Source organism: Neopelma chrysocephalum, unplaced genomic scaffold (assembly GCF_003984885.1).
Source record: "Neopelma chrysocephalum unplaced genomic scaffold, ASM398488v2 Primary Assembly neopelma1_97222, whole genome shotgun sequence".
Classification (NCBI taxonomy): domain Eukaryota; kingdom Metazoa; phylum Chordata; class Aves; order Passeriformes; family Pipridae; genus Neopelma; species Neopelma chrysocephalum.
In genome coordinates, this window is record NW_020925863.1 from 3,078,748 (window position 1) to 3,096,769 (window position 18,022).

Sequence of the window (18,022 nt, forward strand, 5' to 3'; positions counted from 1 at the left end):
CTGCTCTGGCCAAAATTGGGCTTCTTTCTTTCCCAGCTGTGTGAATGAAGGTTCAGTACTAATGAGGGAGGATGGAGCCAAAGCCTACATTGCTACCACGGACAGGTTTTGTCTAGGTTGTCCAGGGAGCTTTGGCAGACCTTGACTTTGTTTCCAGTTTCTCAAGGGTAGAAGAAGTGATCTCCATCAAAACACACCTAACTTCAGCAAGAGACAAGAGCTGTTAAGAATTCAGCAGTGGGACTGGGATCTAAGTGCCTTCTCTGCTCCCTGGTATGATCTAAGAAATTTTTTTTTAACATCAAAAAGGCATTGTAGTTAAATCTTGCTGAAGCATAAAAGAACTCCAGCTTGTACAGTGATTAAAATGCAGATGAAAATTAAAATTCAGTCCACCCAATAAACTGCCAGAAGAAAACCAAATTAATTCTTCTCTAGCCCCAGAAGTTCTCTGAACTGGATAGGGTGTAAGGATGTAATGGTTAATTAAAAGAACCTCTCTGAGTTTCCAGGGTTGGGATAACAAGGCTGCCCAGAGTCCCAAGGTCATCTCAATAACCAGGAACGACCACAGAAGCCTCACACTGAGTTCCCCTCTCAACCTGAAATATCTCATAGCCAAGGATCTTGAAAATGGCCACAGCACCCCCTGTGCTGCAGCAATGCAAGGCCATCAGGCTGTGGCCTGCAGAGGCCCAGCCTGCAAGCTCTCAAGTTCCCCAGCACAAATAAAAAGTAAACATAGCTACAGCAGAGCCATAAACCCGAGTTTTTAAACAGGAAATATTAACTAAATGTTAAAACCCAGGATGTGACTCACAAATAACAATAACAGCATTACAATATAATTGTTGTTTCTGAAATGGAAACATTGATTTGTTATTTGTTAGTTTACTCAGCATCTTATGCAGGAAGCCCAGTGAAGTCAGCCAGGGTACTGTCATGGAGCTGCATGACTTGTAGAGCAGGTACTTTTCATTACAGCACAGAAAGTATATTTATTGGAATGAGAGGTGAAAGGATTTAGAATGAAGTTGTTTTTATTGGTATAAAAGCTTCTTTCCGTCAAATATTAACAAACAAAAAAAAAGGTAAGGTTTTATATTCTATTCATACAGTCTCTTGGGCCTGTGCCTTTTTTTTTTTATTAGAATGTCATCTCAATGGCAGCTCAGGTGAGAAAGTAGCTCTGCTTTGGGGTCTGTTGCCCAAATTGGCTCACAAGATAACATAGCACAATGTGAGGGCTCAGGCTCTGGAGAATGCATAAATAGATAATCTTCATAACATTCGCTATTCAGTAACTTTCTGATTTGGATGTATAGGGATCACTTATCCTTTTGTTATTCCTCAGAAGGATTTTAGAAATATCCACTTTGCTCTAAGCCTGCAGAGTTGTTCAGTGCACAGATATTAAGATCAAAGCTGTTTACTGTCAGAAAGGGCCAAAAAAGGAATTTTAATTTCTAAAAACTTTCCACAGCACTCTACATTCTGAAAAGACCAAAGTATGTTCACCTTCCAACTTCTCCCACTTTTTTAGCTGTGATGTTTCCATTTGAAATTATAAGGTGTTTTTCTCCAAACTGATGGAAAATATTTGACTGGTAGGAGGAAGTCCCCTCATATCCACACTGAGATAGTCCATGTGCTGGGGTACAGGAGCTGAGTACAATACTGGCAGTGGAATAAAGGCACAATAAAATAGAAGAATAAAGGCACAATAAAATAGTTTCTCACAACAGAAAGGAGGAAAATGTGGAGGGGGAGCAGGAAATAAGAAAGCAGTGGGGAAATATGTGGGAAAAGGATGATAGGAGAATTTGCTTCCCTCAACATAGGGCAGGAGGGTGAGAAATCTTTATGGCCAGTCTGGAGCATCCCATGTGATTGCTGGTGTAGAGCAGGGGTCAGGGTCTGTTTCTCATTGCCAACTGGCAGGGGTGCACCACCCCCCCGGTACAGAGGCAGCAGCAAAACTGGTTTACAAAAAACACACCTAAAACCAATAGCAAAGATTCCATGTCTCTATGGAAAACACAGTACTACTAATACCTGCAGCACTGGCTGCAGCCACATCCCAGTCCCTTGCCCTCCATCCCCTCCCTTCCCAAGCTCACCTCTCACTCTCAAAACAGTCCTGACACTGCTTGCTCTGCAGGACCTCTATTCTTGTGGAGCAGCCACATTATTTTGTGGCACTGAGGAATGACATTTGAACTAGCATCGCATCTTTCCAATAAAATTTTCCTGGAGAAAACAATAAAAAAATTTAAAAATGGACAGTACACGTGAACTGATGATACTTGAAATTTTTCCTGATTAAATGATTCTTGACTATTTCAAGACATTATGCAGTTTTGCATGTGTGCATTCATTTCTCATGTTTTGCATAATCTTTCTGATGACTGTATGCACAAGTGTACCATGTAGAAACAGCAGCTAGCCAATGTGATTACTCATTAAATTTAATGACTAGGTTAGAATCATCTACTATAAAACTAAGATGAAAGAGAAATCACAAATTTGAAAGCCAACTAAGGGCTGAAACATATGCAAGCACAGTTAGTTAATACCCTCTTAATATGCATAACAATAAATACATCATATAGATATACAGCAAATTAAGATGCACGTTACCCAAGTGGAACTCAGCTGTGATAGTGTATGAAATGATACATTTAACACTAATGAGAGGCATAACTCAGAGGGAGCAAAAACATCAAAGTACTTTAGGGCTCTCTTGCAACACTGGAATATTTTTCATAGCCAGATATCATTCCAAACTTTTCTGTTTAAACACAGTGAAGGAAGACAGAGCTTGATGTGTGCCCCCAAATATCTGTAAATAAATGGAGGTTGACTCACACACACAGAGGTCAGGGCTGTAACATTGCAAAAAGCAGAAAAGGGTAAAGCCCAGGGCCTACATGGCCCTGTATGTGTGACAAGGGAGGATTACAAAGGAACATGACCAAGTACAGCCGAGGAATCATAAAACATCCTGAGTTGAAAAGGACTCATAAGGATCACCGAAGTCCCAGCCCTGCACAGGACAGCCCCAAAAATCATACCTGTGTGCCCGAGAGCATTTTCCAAATGCTCCTTGAACTCTGGCAGGATTGGTGCTGTGACTTCTTTCCCAGAAAGCCTGTTCCAGTGCCCAACCACCCTCTGGGCAAAGAACCTTTCTCTAATATCCAACCTCAACCTCTCCTGACACAACTTCAGGGCATTTCCTCAGGTCCTGTCACTGGTCACCACAGAGAAGAGATCAGTGCCTGTCCCTCTTCGTCCCCTCACAAGGAAGTTGTAACTGCAGTGAGGTCTCCCCTCAGTCTCCTCCAGGCTGAACAGACCAAGTGACCTCAGATGCTCCTCTTACGGGTTCCCCTCAAGGCCCTTCACCATCTCTGTAGCCTCCTTTGGCTGCTCTTTAATAGGTTTAGATTTTTCTTGTATTGTGGCACCCAAAACCGCACAGAGCACTCAAGGTGATACTAGCACCTGAGTATTTGATGAAATACATCAAAGCCCTCTTTTAAGACATGGCTTTAATTGCACTTATTTGGATATTTATTCTGAGCAAAGCTTCCACCCTCCTAAGCAACTCCCTCCCAAGGAGGGAGTTTGGTCTGACACTGGCAGCACGGGTTCTGTGTGTCCATGGGGCATGCCTGCATCGTTTTGTTGGGCATTTTTCTTCCCCTCAATTCTCATTTCTCCTTAAAAGCATCATATTAATGTCCCAGTCACAGCATCCACAGATTTTTATATCTGCATGTGTGGAAGAGGTGGATTCACATTTAGTTGTTATCTCTTCAAAGGCATAAATAAGGTTAAAAAAACCCAACCCAACGAAAAACCAAAACCCACAAAATACGAACCTTTCCCTCTCCTCCTCACAACACACGAAGCTGTGCATGTGCTCTGGCTCCCTACCCGTGGTGTACACAGGTCAGTGCCACCTCCACTCATTTGTGTTCTCTCCCCTGTCATGCCATGCAAAACACTTCCCATGAGTCAGCACTGGTCTGAGGATCATTCTCCGAAGAGCTCGATGAGAGAAACCTTTTTGGAGAGTGAAGGGAAGAACAGGTTGGTTTTTTTTCTTATCTCGGTATTTCTGTGGTAGAAAAGGCTGCAAAACCTGAGTAGCTGTGGGCCTTCTAATAGCAGGTATGCAAACAACTCTATAAACTAGCTAGGGCTGTCTGTCATTGGTTTTGAAGCACTATTCAAAAAGTTCTTACACTGAAAACTCTTCCACTGAGACATGAGTCATAAATAAGCAGCTTTGTGGTCGATGCAGTAGCTCCTCTTTCATGTAATCTCTTTTTCTGAAAGCTTTGATTGAGAGCTAAGCCACATTCAGGGTTTTGTGGTTGAGTCTGGGAGCTTCCTTCAGTAATCTCATTCCTGAATTAATTGCTGCTGGAGCTCATCACCCATAATAACATTTCAAGAATCTTTCCCTTATTATCTTCATCTGTCAGGTTAAATTCATCTTTTTGACATGACACACATTAAAAGGTCTAAAAGAGAAGTACATACTTTGTTACTCAATAGGAAGAAGCAGCACACAGTGCTGTTACTGCCCACAGGTCTGCTTCTGCCCTTCACGAAAAATGAAGGACATTTCAGTGAACTTCAGAGATAAACACCTAAAAATAAGAAATCTTCTTGTCCACAGTCCATCACCTTTAAGGACCATGGCAAGGATTCTTCTACTTTCACAGTTTAAGGATGTTTCTATGCAACATGTACAACAAAGTAAGAGACCTGCACCAGTCTCACACCTAGACAAGCAGCAAATTACAGCTGTGGTCTAGGCTGGGCTCTCTTCCCCTCAGTTCTCCTTGCCTGCAAATTGTCTTAGGCTGAGGGTATCAGAAAAAATGGGGTTATAATTTTTGCTCAAAGTATTCAGCTGCCAGGCAGCCAGGTAAGGACTGCGAGGTAAAACATTCCTGAGCAGGGGAGAACTCCAGACCACTACTCCAGGTAATTCTTAAGTTAACACAGGTGCAAACCATGCATTCCCCCTTGTTAACCACTGTTTCTATCGGGATTGCAAAAAAAAGTCTTACCCTTAATGAGGTAGGATCCAATTATGCAGGAAATGCATGGACACATTTCAAACACCTGGGGATAAAAGGAGAGAAAGGTTAAGACAGTTTTGAGCTGTATTCTGTCTCAAAAGAAAATCAATGCAAACTCACTCTCTGTCAGATGCTTTTATAATATCTGAAAAAAATACACACAAATGAATTTTATCTGTATGCTTTTGTGAAAACACAATAGAATTGAAAAAAATTGTTTGTGTAGTAAATGTAAAGCTTGATGTATCTTACAGGAGTCCAAAAGTTTTAAGGCAAATGCAAAGAAACTGTTTCAGTAGGCTTAGGTTTCCTGCACATGAGTGCAATACATTTCATTTTTCAACTTCTTAAAAGCTTTTATATGATGTTTGAAAAAAATATCCCATCAGTCAATAACTCATTGTAAACTTATACCCGTATAAAACATACAAAATATATTTTTATAGAAGTTACTCACATAAATATAAATTCATATGAAGATAAAAATATATTCATGCTTCGCTGTGGTAAAATCAACTACTCGTAAGGGCATTTGGTCTAATTTCACAAAATTTCCCTGTTTTGTGATGGTATCAAACCAAAAGTGCAGAGAGCTACTGAGGGCTGATACCAGGATAAGTGAAAGGGGAATCAGTCATTCTGCTTTTCTGACTATTATGGTAATGTGATCAGTACCTTGACAGATGCTAAGAATAATTTTGCTGATTGACTTTTCTTCAAACCTAAGGCTGTGGGCAATCAAAGAAAATATGAACATCTGGATAAGCTTTTGATTGCCATGCTCACTGATATACTGCACCCAAATAAGCAACAATTAGTACAGCTTATGTCAAAAGACCCATCAGTTAATTCAAATTAAGGCAGCAAAACTGAATCCAATTGGCATTCATGCATATTTGTATGCATAGTTTAAATAAACTTCTTCTGCACTACATTATCCTTTATTTACAAGGAAAACACATGCAAGTTTTGTGTTTTAAGTAAATATTTTCAAAAGCTTTATGATTTCTTAAAGCCAAACTTCTGGGCAAACTCTGTGTCCTTTGGAAGGGCATATCCAGTATAATAAAGATAAAAATTTGTTGGTTTTCTCAAGGTCACATTTCTCACCTGTTAATAAACTTGACAAATTTGGAGAAGTTATTCATAAGCATTTTGTCAGTAGCAATTACAATAACACCAGACTGGTATTTGGGTAAACTTACTAACTAACATGGTGGTCAAGATAACTACCAGATTGTAGTAAGAAAGGAAAGTCCTAAAACTGAAGACTAATTTCCTCATGTTTTTTGCTTGATTTTGAGTGTAAAACCCTGGGAATGTGTATTTTCTTTCAAAAAAATAGCATTCTTGTTTGGATTCTATTTATGGAAACAGTAAATTAGGTTGCATGAGAACCTGAGATTAACACTAATCAAAGGCAAAAGACAAAGTTGAAGTTGTGTGCTTAATTTTTTAAAAAGAGAAATTTTTTAAAGAAAAATTTTAATTCTAGATTCTTGCAGTAAATAAACTTTAGTCTTTGCTTGCAGATATAGATACCATTGTTTCCAAGTTAACCCATTAAAATTTTATTTGTAACTTGGGTGTGGAAATCTGTTCTTTTTAAAAAAATTGTGTCAGCTCTGGCTGAGGTGCTATTGGTGCTCAACTAATTAGAGGTGAAATTTACTGTAATCTCACCTAAATCTCAGTTAGCTCAATTTTACCTGACTCTGAAGTTCTATTACAAAATCCCAGGATTTCTGCAACACATTCAGATGTGTTCATCCAAAGCCTCATGCAAAGCAGTGGTGAGTAGAGGTCACCCACACAGCCCCAGCTGCAGCAGTGCTCAGGAACTGGGTACCTCACTCCACATGTAGCCCTGAGTGCCCGGTGCTATCAGAGCCAGGGAGCCTCAGAGCAGTGCTGGGAATATTTAAAATCCTGCTACAACAGAAGAGGGACCATGCCAGAGGAGAAGGTTGGGTGAGCCAGTCCATTGGCATGGGACTCACGTGGCTACATTACCAGCTGCCAGTGGTGCAATGAGTGCGGCCAAGCAGCTGTTACATTCTTTTTTTCTAAGGGTCAACTTTGTTTTGATGCCAAGAAATAGGTTTTCCTAATCATTGACTCCTGTGAATATTAAGACTTCAACACTCTTGAGAACAATCAGATCAATTAATTAGAAAACTGTTACTATGCTGCTTTCATAAATCAAGGATTAGCTTGTGATCCATAACTTCAAACAGCCTTTTAGCAGCTGTTTTCTTGAAGCTCTTTCCTTTAAAATACTAATACATCCATCTTATACATCCATCTTCTGATTCAGAGGTTAAGAGTTCTTCTATTAGTGTTACCTTCAGAAATATATTTGATGGAAAATCCCTTAGATAGTCTAATGATGTGGTCCAGTTGCTCTGAAGTGCACAGGCCCCTTACAAATGCTACTCAAAAATCAATACAAATCCTTCAGTGCCTTCAAAGGATGTGGAGTAAGGGCCTTAGTAATAATGATTGTCTTCAGCAAATAACTGCTCAGTGATTATTCTGCAGTGGCCTAGAAGTCCAAATTCCCCTCAATAACTTTCAAAATGGATGCATGCTGGGAAATGTAAAATCATCCCTAGCACACAGGTCAGTAGCTGAACTTTCTGGCTAAAGTACCTACTTATTTACTCTGTTGCTTTGTCATTATCGACATAAGACTTTGGAGAGGAAAGTCTACTAAAAAAAGTAAGTTCTAAAATAGTAGGTCAGCATTTCAGACATGTTCAGCACACCGAAGAATACTGTGCACCACAGGAGAATCAGCTGGCAGCCTCTCATTTTGCCCATTTTATTTAGGGATTTGAAAGTAGACTAAGGAAAATAAATTTTCAAAGACTGTGGTAGTAGGGGAAAAAATCACTCCAAATTGGTAACAACAAAGCAGCATTCATAGTTATGGCCTCTGATATTTATTCTCTGAGTAAAGCAGCCTGATTGCTTGGAGTCAGGAACAGGGGAATACTTAGCAAAGTTTGAAGTAGTGTGGAAATTACTTTATTGATAAGACTCTGAATGTAATGTTGTGGCATCTTCCTAGAGTTCAGGTTTCCATGAGAAAGTCATAGTGGACAATATCAAAAGCTCAGCACAGTCCAGATGTAACAGCCATTGCTTTGACTATACACAGAAACAGCTGCACTGCTGAAGTAAGAGACTGGCTGGGCTTGTCAAGAGCAAGTCGTAAAGCCAGTCTTGCCTGTTCCTTACCGCCCTGTTATTATCTGTATGCTGATACTCTATCAAACTAACCAACAAACCAAAATGGTTCTTTCCACTTCTGGTCAGCTTTTTCCCTGTTAAATAAAATGAATAAACAATCTCTCATAATTAGCCCATATGAAGAATCAAAAAATGCATTGAATGCATGAGCCTATTTCCTATTATCTGCCATTCCTCATGTCTTAATATATCCAGAGTCTGTTGCCACATGCATATGCCATTCCTCTCTGTTACTTCTCAAGTGTACTGCTACTTTTTATACAATGTCTTTATTTTCAGACCAGGCAAGAGTCCTTCGTTTGGTTCTGCGGATCTGTTACTGCACTTCTTTCTTAATAATGTGTTTTACCTTCTCATAAAACATATCACACACAAGCTGCTTTGGAACAAAAGGGTCCTATGGCAGTAAGTCCCAGGTAACACGAATTCTAGCAGAGTGTATCCACTTTACTCGGCTTCACTACCACAGCAATTCTAGAAGCTCCAGTCCTGGTTACAAGGGTCTCAGCACTTCTAATATTTGCACTTTATACACAAAACAAGAAGTCACGTAAAATGCACAGCAAGTACAGTCAATGTGCCCCACAAAGTGGCTCAACATATTTCTTATGGACTTGTCTTATTTGCCCACCCTCAAGGATACACAAAATTTTCAGTATCTCATGTTTTCAGTATCTCCTATGTTTGTTAAGAGATCAGGTTTTTCTGAAAGTCTTGGTTGCATCCAATTCACTTTCAAAAATTCAAGTTGTGAAAAAGTTCTGTCTCTCCACAGAATTCTTGGAAAATGAGTGTTCCAACTTTCCAAAGAAAGAAGGTTCTTGGCATACAGAATGAAGAACCTTGCTACATTTATGCTTCACCCTATCAAAACTTTAAAGTAAAAATATTGGAAAAAATTGACCATATACATAAACAGATCAACTGCCAGTGATGTTACTTGCTAGAAGACATAATGAAGTAATGATATAATAAGAAAAATATCTTTGGAAATATAAAGACAGTGATGTTTTTGTATGTTAGCAAAAGAAGTACAAAATAAAGACTGAAGAACACCCAACTTTGTTGTTTTAATCCTGCATTACATTTAAAGTATTTTTATTTCAATCATCTCTCAAGTATTAATGTAAAGTTAAAAAAACCAAAACCCTCCTTGCAGACACGCTGTACCACCATGTTGAGCTCTATGGCTCCAATAACCATAATAAAATCATTGTCATGATTTTTTCCTTCATGCATAATATAGTGTTTGTGTGAATGTTTGTTGTGACTGGAAGTATATTGTGCCATCCAGCAGCTGACACTATAAGTTATGCAATCCATAAATATTAGAGAAAATCTTAGTGTGATTTCAGACCCAGTTTCATTAAGAACAATTCTCTGAACTGGCCACTCTCCTTGTGAGGACATTCCAGTAGCTTAGGGGTTTTTTTCATTTCAAAAGACTTTGAGAACAAATGTTATGTCCAAATATATTCTCTGCAATAAGCATAAGGTAGTGAAATAAATTAGACTAAGTACCTACCCAGGAGTAAAATTAGGTTTTACAGGCATGAGTGCTACCAGAGCTATCAGACTCAGGGAACCCTTTACGATGTAGGTCTTAGTGATATGGTAATAATATGATACTTTAAGCAAGCTGTTGGCTGAATCAGACAAGTTAATCTCAACTATATGTTAGTCAAATCATTTTATCCTCATAAGTTGATTTTAGTCCATTAAGACAGCCTTTTCACTTCACAGTGTGTACGGTCATTACATTTCCCTCCCTTCATGTGTCTCACTCAAAGCAGCACTCAACCACTTTGGAGCTTATTAATGTTAACAAGAATGTGGTCTACCTTAATATAGTGTCAAATGAAGTCAGAAAGTGTCATGTGGATGATAGCAAGAGAAACTGCATCAGCGTGCACATTGTTATCATGTAGATGAGAAATATAAATGAGGGATGAAATGCAATTTAAGCGAACACTCAGATGAAAAACAAATGTGCCACTGAAGACAAACAATTTCTGAAGCAGCTGTATAGGAGTCCTTCCTCACTTGTAATTCTTGTAATGGGATTGAAAATCAAAAGAAACCAGAATTGTTAAGAAATCAGGAAATAACAGATATTTTCACTGAAGTTGTTGTATTTCAATGAAATTCTTATCTTTCACTAACAAGGCAAGCATTATAAAACATACTGAGTTAACTGCATGAGCATGCAAAAAGCTTGTGTATTAAAGCTGTTCATTTGGCAGAGAGACTAATAGGCCTAAAAGCTTTCTAGCTCATTTTAACACCTTCTGTTTTTCTCATTAAAGCTAGCATTGATGTTCAGTTATTATTGTAGGATTTGATCATATTTACAAACCCTTGTTACCTTTCCTCCTTAGAGACCTGATCTGAATCACTTCTGAATATCTAGCAGATGCTCAAGATATTCAGTTCTTGGAAAGAGGCAACAGACTCTTTAAACACCATCTGAAGCACTGCTGCAGTCTCCAACTACTGTGCCTAAAAAGAAAAACATTCCTTGAAGACACTGTTTCAGACAAGTACCTGCTGGTGATTTTATCCTTTGAATCAGCTTGGGCTGATCACTGAGGATTCAGGATCCTAGACTAGATTAATCCCATACAGCTTTACAAAGTCCATATGTTAAATTTGTCTCCAGTACTTATGCTCAACATTTCCAGTGCTACTTTTGACATAACAGTCCTTGGCCTCCAGCCTCTGGTAATAGAAGAAATGTAACTACTGAGGCCTAAGAGTATGAATGGAAGGGGATAGTTTTGCCTTTTACAGTACTGAGCTTAATAAGGTTTTATATGCACACTCAAGGAAGTATATTAATTTGCCTGAGTATTCCTCACTTCACTAAAGAATCAACTTTGATCAGCATCTCAGGTTTGCTCCTCAGCTCTCTTACAAAATGAATTCAGGGGGTCTGTGCAGAGATAATAAAGTTACTGCTCTTTTGGAAGCAAAGTGGTCTGTCCTTGTGCAGCAGCAGAGGACCTGCTGAGGTCAGGTCAGATGCAGTTGTGTTTTAGAAACACTTGTAATTTTCACTTTTGCTGACATTAAGGATAAAAATGTCTGCAGAATAAGAAACATCTTCATTAACGATGGATGCCTATACACACTCTTTTCTGTATGCTTTATTCTCCCTCTGCATTAGCCGTAGGGGAGTTAATAAGGTGCTCAAGGTGAAGTTTGTGCGAACATGCATAAGCAGCAGGTAGGCTGGAAGGAATTACTCCTCTCTCACTGGCATAGCAGTCACATGGAGATGATGACAGGATTGTGGATACAGAGCTGAGAGTAACAAGGTTGGTGCTATCCAAACTCGGACTGCCTCAATCCATCATCTGGGTCAAATCACAACCATTTCCCAACCATCAGGAAAGACTAACCCCAGCTACACCCACCACAAGCTAATTTTGTCACTAAGCAGCACTGTCCAGCAGATGATCTATGTCCATATGTGGCAACTAAGCTCTTATAATCTATGTTTCTGATGCTCACAGACCTCTTTCCTAACTTTTTTGATAGGACCAGCTTTAGAACCAGCTATGTCTTTGAAGAGCTTCTCAACTCTCTTCCTTGCCTGCCCCTCCACACCACTTTTTCAGGAATAAATTCCCAAGTATTCATATTTGCTGTTTTAAGCTCACATTGGGACTACATGAATCAAATCTCATCTGCTAAACTGCTAACTGTTGAACTAATCTGTTTTTTTCTCTGTACATATCTATATGGACCAGCCTTGTTAAATTCCCTGGCCAACGTATGTTACCCAATAGCAAATCCCAGTATTGCCACTGGAGCTATGCCTCTGAAGTATCTTGGCCTATTCTGCTCTCTGAGGAGAGAGGAAAAGCATCAACCTGACATCCCACTACCCTTGAAATCTTACTAAATCAGGAACAAGTTCATACAGGACAGCTTGCTCTGATTCTGTCAGTATTTACACTTAAGGCAAAAAAGGGGCTGACTGATGACTAATGGTACAAGGATACTAATGTATAAAACTGTTTCAATTTAAAAACCCCAAACATCTATTTTAAAGCTTCAAACAGGATTATAATCAGAAATCTGAAAACCCTTTTTGTTCTTCCAAATTAGATTACACATATATCACTATAGTCATCTTGTTATGGATAAGTGGAAAAAGAACACAACTGACCTTCAAATCAACCCTCAGCTTGACAGACTAGATCGATGTATTATCCAGACCTCTATTTCTCATTCTCTTTCAACAGTCAAATAGAATTTATTTGTTATGATAAATAAGAACTCTCCAATAACAACAGAAAATAAGATACAGGCAGCCACCTTGCAATGTACTTGTTCTCAAAATTCTCTTTGTTCTTTTAAAGAACTGCAAGTTTCCAAGCTGCTTGCATGAGTAGCATCTTCATCTCTTAGAGAAAGACTAGAGTATTCACAATGAAGTGAAATCAACTGTTTACAGTGTTTCCTGGAGGACACAGAGTTGACATAAGTTACAGATTAACATCCATTTTGTTCTCTGTGTGGAAAGGTCATAGGAGATCTCAGATCATAGGGGGTCTCAGTTTCAACAAAAATGTAAACCAGAGGCAAAAACTTTTGGATAGAGACTGTAACTTAACTGCAAAACAAGCACCCAAGTGGTTTGCCACCACTTGTTAAAGTCCAATTTGTTCTAATAATGTGCTAAAAAAAGTGTCTTAACTAGAAGTTTCTCCTAATTTTTCTTCATGGATATAAAATGATTGAGAAATTGTAAAAAAGACTGGTTTCTCTTAAATTACCTCTTCAGATGGCCAGGATACATAAGGAAGTCTTGGGAAAGAGCACATGCTGAGGAGGCCACCAGTAATTATTTCCCACAAGAATCCTGTGCCCACGAGATGCAGTCAGGATTAGGTAACGTACTGCACTTCGAAGGTGTAAAAAGATTTCAAAGAGCTCACTGGGACTAGATTATCCAATACACTGGGATTACTGTGATACTGTTTTCATCTATCTTACCATAAAATGATAACTAGATATTCAGACAAAATTTAAGTTATTTTTGACAACCAGTTATAGCACTTATTACTTGAAAACCCAAAAGATAAGTTTTCACTATTTCACATAAGGAAAGTAAAGTTTGTTCTCCATTTATAAAGGAGCCTGAAAATCTATTCATTTCAGTTTTTCTGCTTGTTTACTCCCTAAAAAAAGTTTGTGGTCTATATGAAAGACCACAAACAGAATTCTTAGAAGTAACTCATTTTTTCTTCTCTGACTATACTGCGAGATTCAATTAAAAAAAAACAAAACGCACAACCCCCCAAAAAAACAAACAACAAACCACAGAAGATTTTGTCAGCTTTTGATAACAGGACAACAGAATTGAGATGTAAGCAGCAAAAGGCTTTTTTATTTTTTTAATGCTCAAAAAACCTCAAGATTAATATGAAAGTGAGAAAAAAAAACCCCAACAGGTTGAAGGGGAGTCATGTAGACATCAAATAAAAACCTTTTTCTCAAGGAAGGTAGTGTTGCACAGAGACAGGCTTTTCAGCAAGAACACCCTGGAGGTATTCAAGACTCAGCCAAACAAGGCCAGGGTTGGCTGGACCAAGTTCTAGTAATAGTACCACCTCAAGCAGGGCCTGGAGTTGATAGTTCCCAGAAGTCCTTTCCAGCAATAGTTCTGTCACTGGTGACCTCTTACTGCAATTACTGAAATTACCCAAGAATCACCCAAGAAAAGAGATTATAAGGTCTTAGTAAAAAGGTTAAATATGGTAAAATGCCTAAATATAGAAATAAACCCAAATATTGAAATGCTAATGCAAAAAGAGAGAAGATTCAAATAATTCAAATGAGGATAGGCAATCCTCAAAGCCACATTATAATTTTGGGCTTTTCACTGAATTGTACATGCTAAATGGAAGCAAAGAAGGGACCCTTACCCTTTTTTCCTTTCAAGTCACCTTAACAGAAATGAAAAACATTTACTTTATCACAGCAAAAGTCTGTGCTTAGATAAAGTATTTAATAAAAGTTACCCACATCGGCTGTCATGTGCATTTTAAAAATAATAATATAATTTTACACAATAAGATTCCTTTAAGGATAAGTATTATCTCTTCAACATACTTTTCTCCATATAAGATTTTCCTTCTCAAAATGTCACCCTCAAGACTCCAAACTGTAACAAGAAATTTTATCTTACTTTCTCTGTTCCAGCACCGTTTCTACTAAGGCATTTATTCCACTTAACTTTTTAAGCTGACAGGGTTTGTAACTGGTTGGATAGGCTGCCTGTTTTGCAGGTAAAAATTTAAAGCACATTAAATTCTTTTCCAATACTCGGGTCAGTGTACTCCCAACAGGCCACAAATTGATACTTTATTCTGTCACCCCGAGAGCACAGCTTAATGTAGACAAGCTACAGAGAGAACCCAGCATGAAACCCAGCTTTCCTTCATCATAAGCACATGTACAACCAGCTTATAAGATTGTTCTACTTTAATGAATAAATAGATCATGAGTCGACTACAGTTTTAGCTACAGCAATTCCAAGCAACTTAGTTTTGTTATAAAAGGAAGAATTGGCTCAGGCTGCAACTGTGCATAATTTTAAAGTCTGGAGATCTTTTCTTCATCTTGTCTATTGGACAATATCAAAGGCATCACATATGTAGCAATAATCTTGTTCTTGCACAGCGACTTTCAAGTATTTTTGGCCTGGAACCTCAAGGAGAATGATATTTAAATCATGATGATTTCACTATGAAACAAAAAAAATTAGGCCTATATTAACCAGACTCATAATTCAGTGACTATATCAATTCCCTACATGAAACAAGTGATCATCTGCTCCACTTGTCCACAAGCAATACTAGTATCTTCCCTCTGTGCCTCCCTATTCCCCCTGCTTTAGCTTTAGATCCTTCTCTTTATATACCACTATCCACCTATTTTTAACTTATGTCTTCCAAATTTCTGCTTGGCTGCTCACCTCATCAACATATGGTAGATCTGCTCACTGGTAGTACAGACCTCCTATCTGGGACCATTTATGTACCATCTTGTAGCTGGCACAGTCATTTACACATCTTGAAGGTAATTATACAATGTCACCACCTCAGACTATATCCTCAGAAAAAGCTGTAGCCAGATCTACTTAAAGTACTTGATCTTAAAACTGTTCACTCTGTAGTGGATCGTATTTCAAGAGATGAAACCAAGTTTGATGCTAAGTCTGGCATTATCACTCTAATCCTCCCATTCTGATCTTGAAGCTTCTATTCGATCTGGAAATTTCTCTTATACTCGAAAGTAGGGATTTGTAGGATAAAGAAACTCTTAAATATTTATATTTTTCCCCCTCAAAAAAGAAAAGATACATTTCTCCTCTTAATTTACTCGGAATACTAGATTCCCTCTTTCAGATGCCTAGTGAAAAAAGGGCACATAATGAGTGTTCTCCTCTTGGGAATAAAATTTAAGGATGTTTCTGAGCTTAGTGGAACTTCCTGCTGCAGTTTGAGTCTCTAATGATCATCTTACAGCTATTCAATAATAATTCTGGTTTTTGTACAAATGCGTAAAGTCCTTCATGAATATAAGCCAAGAAACAATGCAGGGCTGCTTATCTCAGCTTTTCTAATTCTTCTTATACCAGAAGCTTAGGAATTCTTGTAGATGGATTTGTCATAATACTTTGTTGGCATTTTTTATAACAATTGCCTCTTCAAGCTAAGCAGGCCCTGGAGAAGAATAAAGCTGTGGCGAATACAGATGCAACATTAATTAACAGACATGATAAATGTAAATGTTTTAGTAAGAATTTTAAAAAAGGGGGAAAAAATGTACTGACATGTCAAGCAGCCAGGAAATACTTTGGAAAGTTTTATTTTCTTGAAAATTTGACACTCTGCATTAGAATATATTGAGCTGAAATGCTAGGCAGCAAATTAAAGCAAAGGCCTTGTGTGTGCATCTATGCATTATTGTCCTGGTGTTGATGTTCACCTCAGCTGCCTTGCACTCACTTCCCTTATTTTTTCAATTTCCCGGACCAAGAGAATGAATTACTATTGCCAAAGAGAGAGGAGAAAAAGAAAGGGTGGGATGGAGAGAGAGAGAGGAAAAGGAGTTTTCATTTGTCTGCATTTCTCTCTCTCTCTTAACTTTTGCTTTGCATTCAGATAGATTCGGTGCTAAGAAATCCTCATTAATAAATAAAAGCAACCTTCTGACTCTTTACTGCTTTTGGTCCCAAAGAACATCAAAAGATTGTGCAAACCGAAAGTAAAACGCAATCAATTACCCAGCTCTCGGGATTATTTCACCAAAGCAATCGATTTACCTTCACCACTGCAGCCACCTTTCATTGGAAATATATCAGCTATTTAACAGCACACTCATAAAACAAGGTAACAAATTACCTCAACATTTCCTAGGGAATAACCTTTCAGTCGTTCACTAGAAGGAGACAGGTCAAAAAACACCCTTTTTCCTTTTTTTTTTAAACTTCAGTTTATATGATCTCTATTATACCTACAAGATATGTATTATAAAAAGAAGGGAATCCAACTGAAGATTTCATACCCTGGAATGTATGGCTTAGGTTTCAGTAAAAAGATAACTGCATCTTCAATGACTGCATAAAACCAGGATTGGCAGCTGTCACATCAACCTGCATTTCTACTTAGCAGCATGAAAGGAAATAGAATTCAGTAAGAAACAAGACTCAATTCACAAATGCAGGGTTTCCATCACTGAAGATATTCTATCCAGGTGTGATCCCAGAGGGAGTATATGTAGGACTTTGAGGGCTGACATTTTATCTTGACAAAATGAAGAGTTCTAAGTTTGACAAGGGACACTCCTTACCTAAGAAGGGAAGGTGATACTGTCTAAAATACCATATCCAAAATACTTAGTTCATTTCCTTGTCTTGCCACACATTTTTTGTTCTGTCAAATAGGAAAGTGATTCCTTTCCTTCCCTTCTCTAGGGGTAAGGCCACATCTTACTTTCACAATGTACCTAAAGAGACAACATTCTCTGTTGATATTGATGCCCTTCAGACACTTCGCATACTAGTAATTAGCAAATTATATTAACTTTTTTCAAAAGTGCTGAAAAACTTGGAATTGCCATTATCACTCAGCAAGTGACTCTGCAATGTTTTTTCTAATGTGTCTCTGGTTTTAGAAAGTTACATAACATCACACAGAAATTAAATAATTAACCTTTCATTTTAACCACTGATCCTTCTTTTTAACATTATTCAGTATCTGTCTTGTATTCCCATGGTCAGATATTCAAACTTAGCTTTAAAATTTAGCTTTAAAACTTATCTTTTCTGAGAAACCATAATGCTAGGGACTAGAACCTTTGTCACTGACACAGGTTTCTGTCAGGGAAATCCAACAAGGGGAATTCATTCAGGCAAACACAGTTATATAGAGGAGTATAAAAAATCCTAATATACCCAGCTGGACAGTCCAGGAGCCCCAAGTGCTGAGCAGCAGCTGCCATTCTGAGTGAAGTGCTCATTAAAAGCTGCCAGCGTTCATGCAGTAGGCTGGAAATGCCTGACTCTAGAAACATAATAGGGCAGAAATTGCCAAGTGTTAAGGACACAAGTGCAGATCTGTTTGCAATGGTATTCCACTTGAAGTCTG

The 18,022-nt window shown here is 38.3% G+C and overlaps 1 long non-coding RNA gene across 2 annotated transcripts in view; it reads right to left on the reverse strand.

Annotated features, from left to right (window-relative positions):
- Positions 1-18,022, reverse strand: part of LOC113961478 — a 159,957-nt gene that overhangs the window by 10,385 nt on the left and 131,550 nt on the right. Inside the window, exons 4-6 of one of the 2 annotated variants that reach the window (XR_003532312.1) lie at positions 12,681-12,876; positions 5,091-5,145; positions 2,121-2,250 (exon numbers count right to left, since the gene is read on the reverse strand). This is a non-coding gene — a long non-coding RNA (uncharacterized LOC113961478). The remainder of the gene's footprint in view (positions 1-2,120; positions 2,251-5,090; positions 5,146-12,680; positions 12,877-18,022) is intronic. The other variant, XR_003532311.1, reaches the window with a different exon arrangement.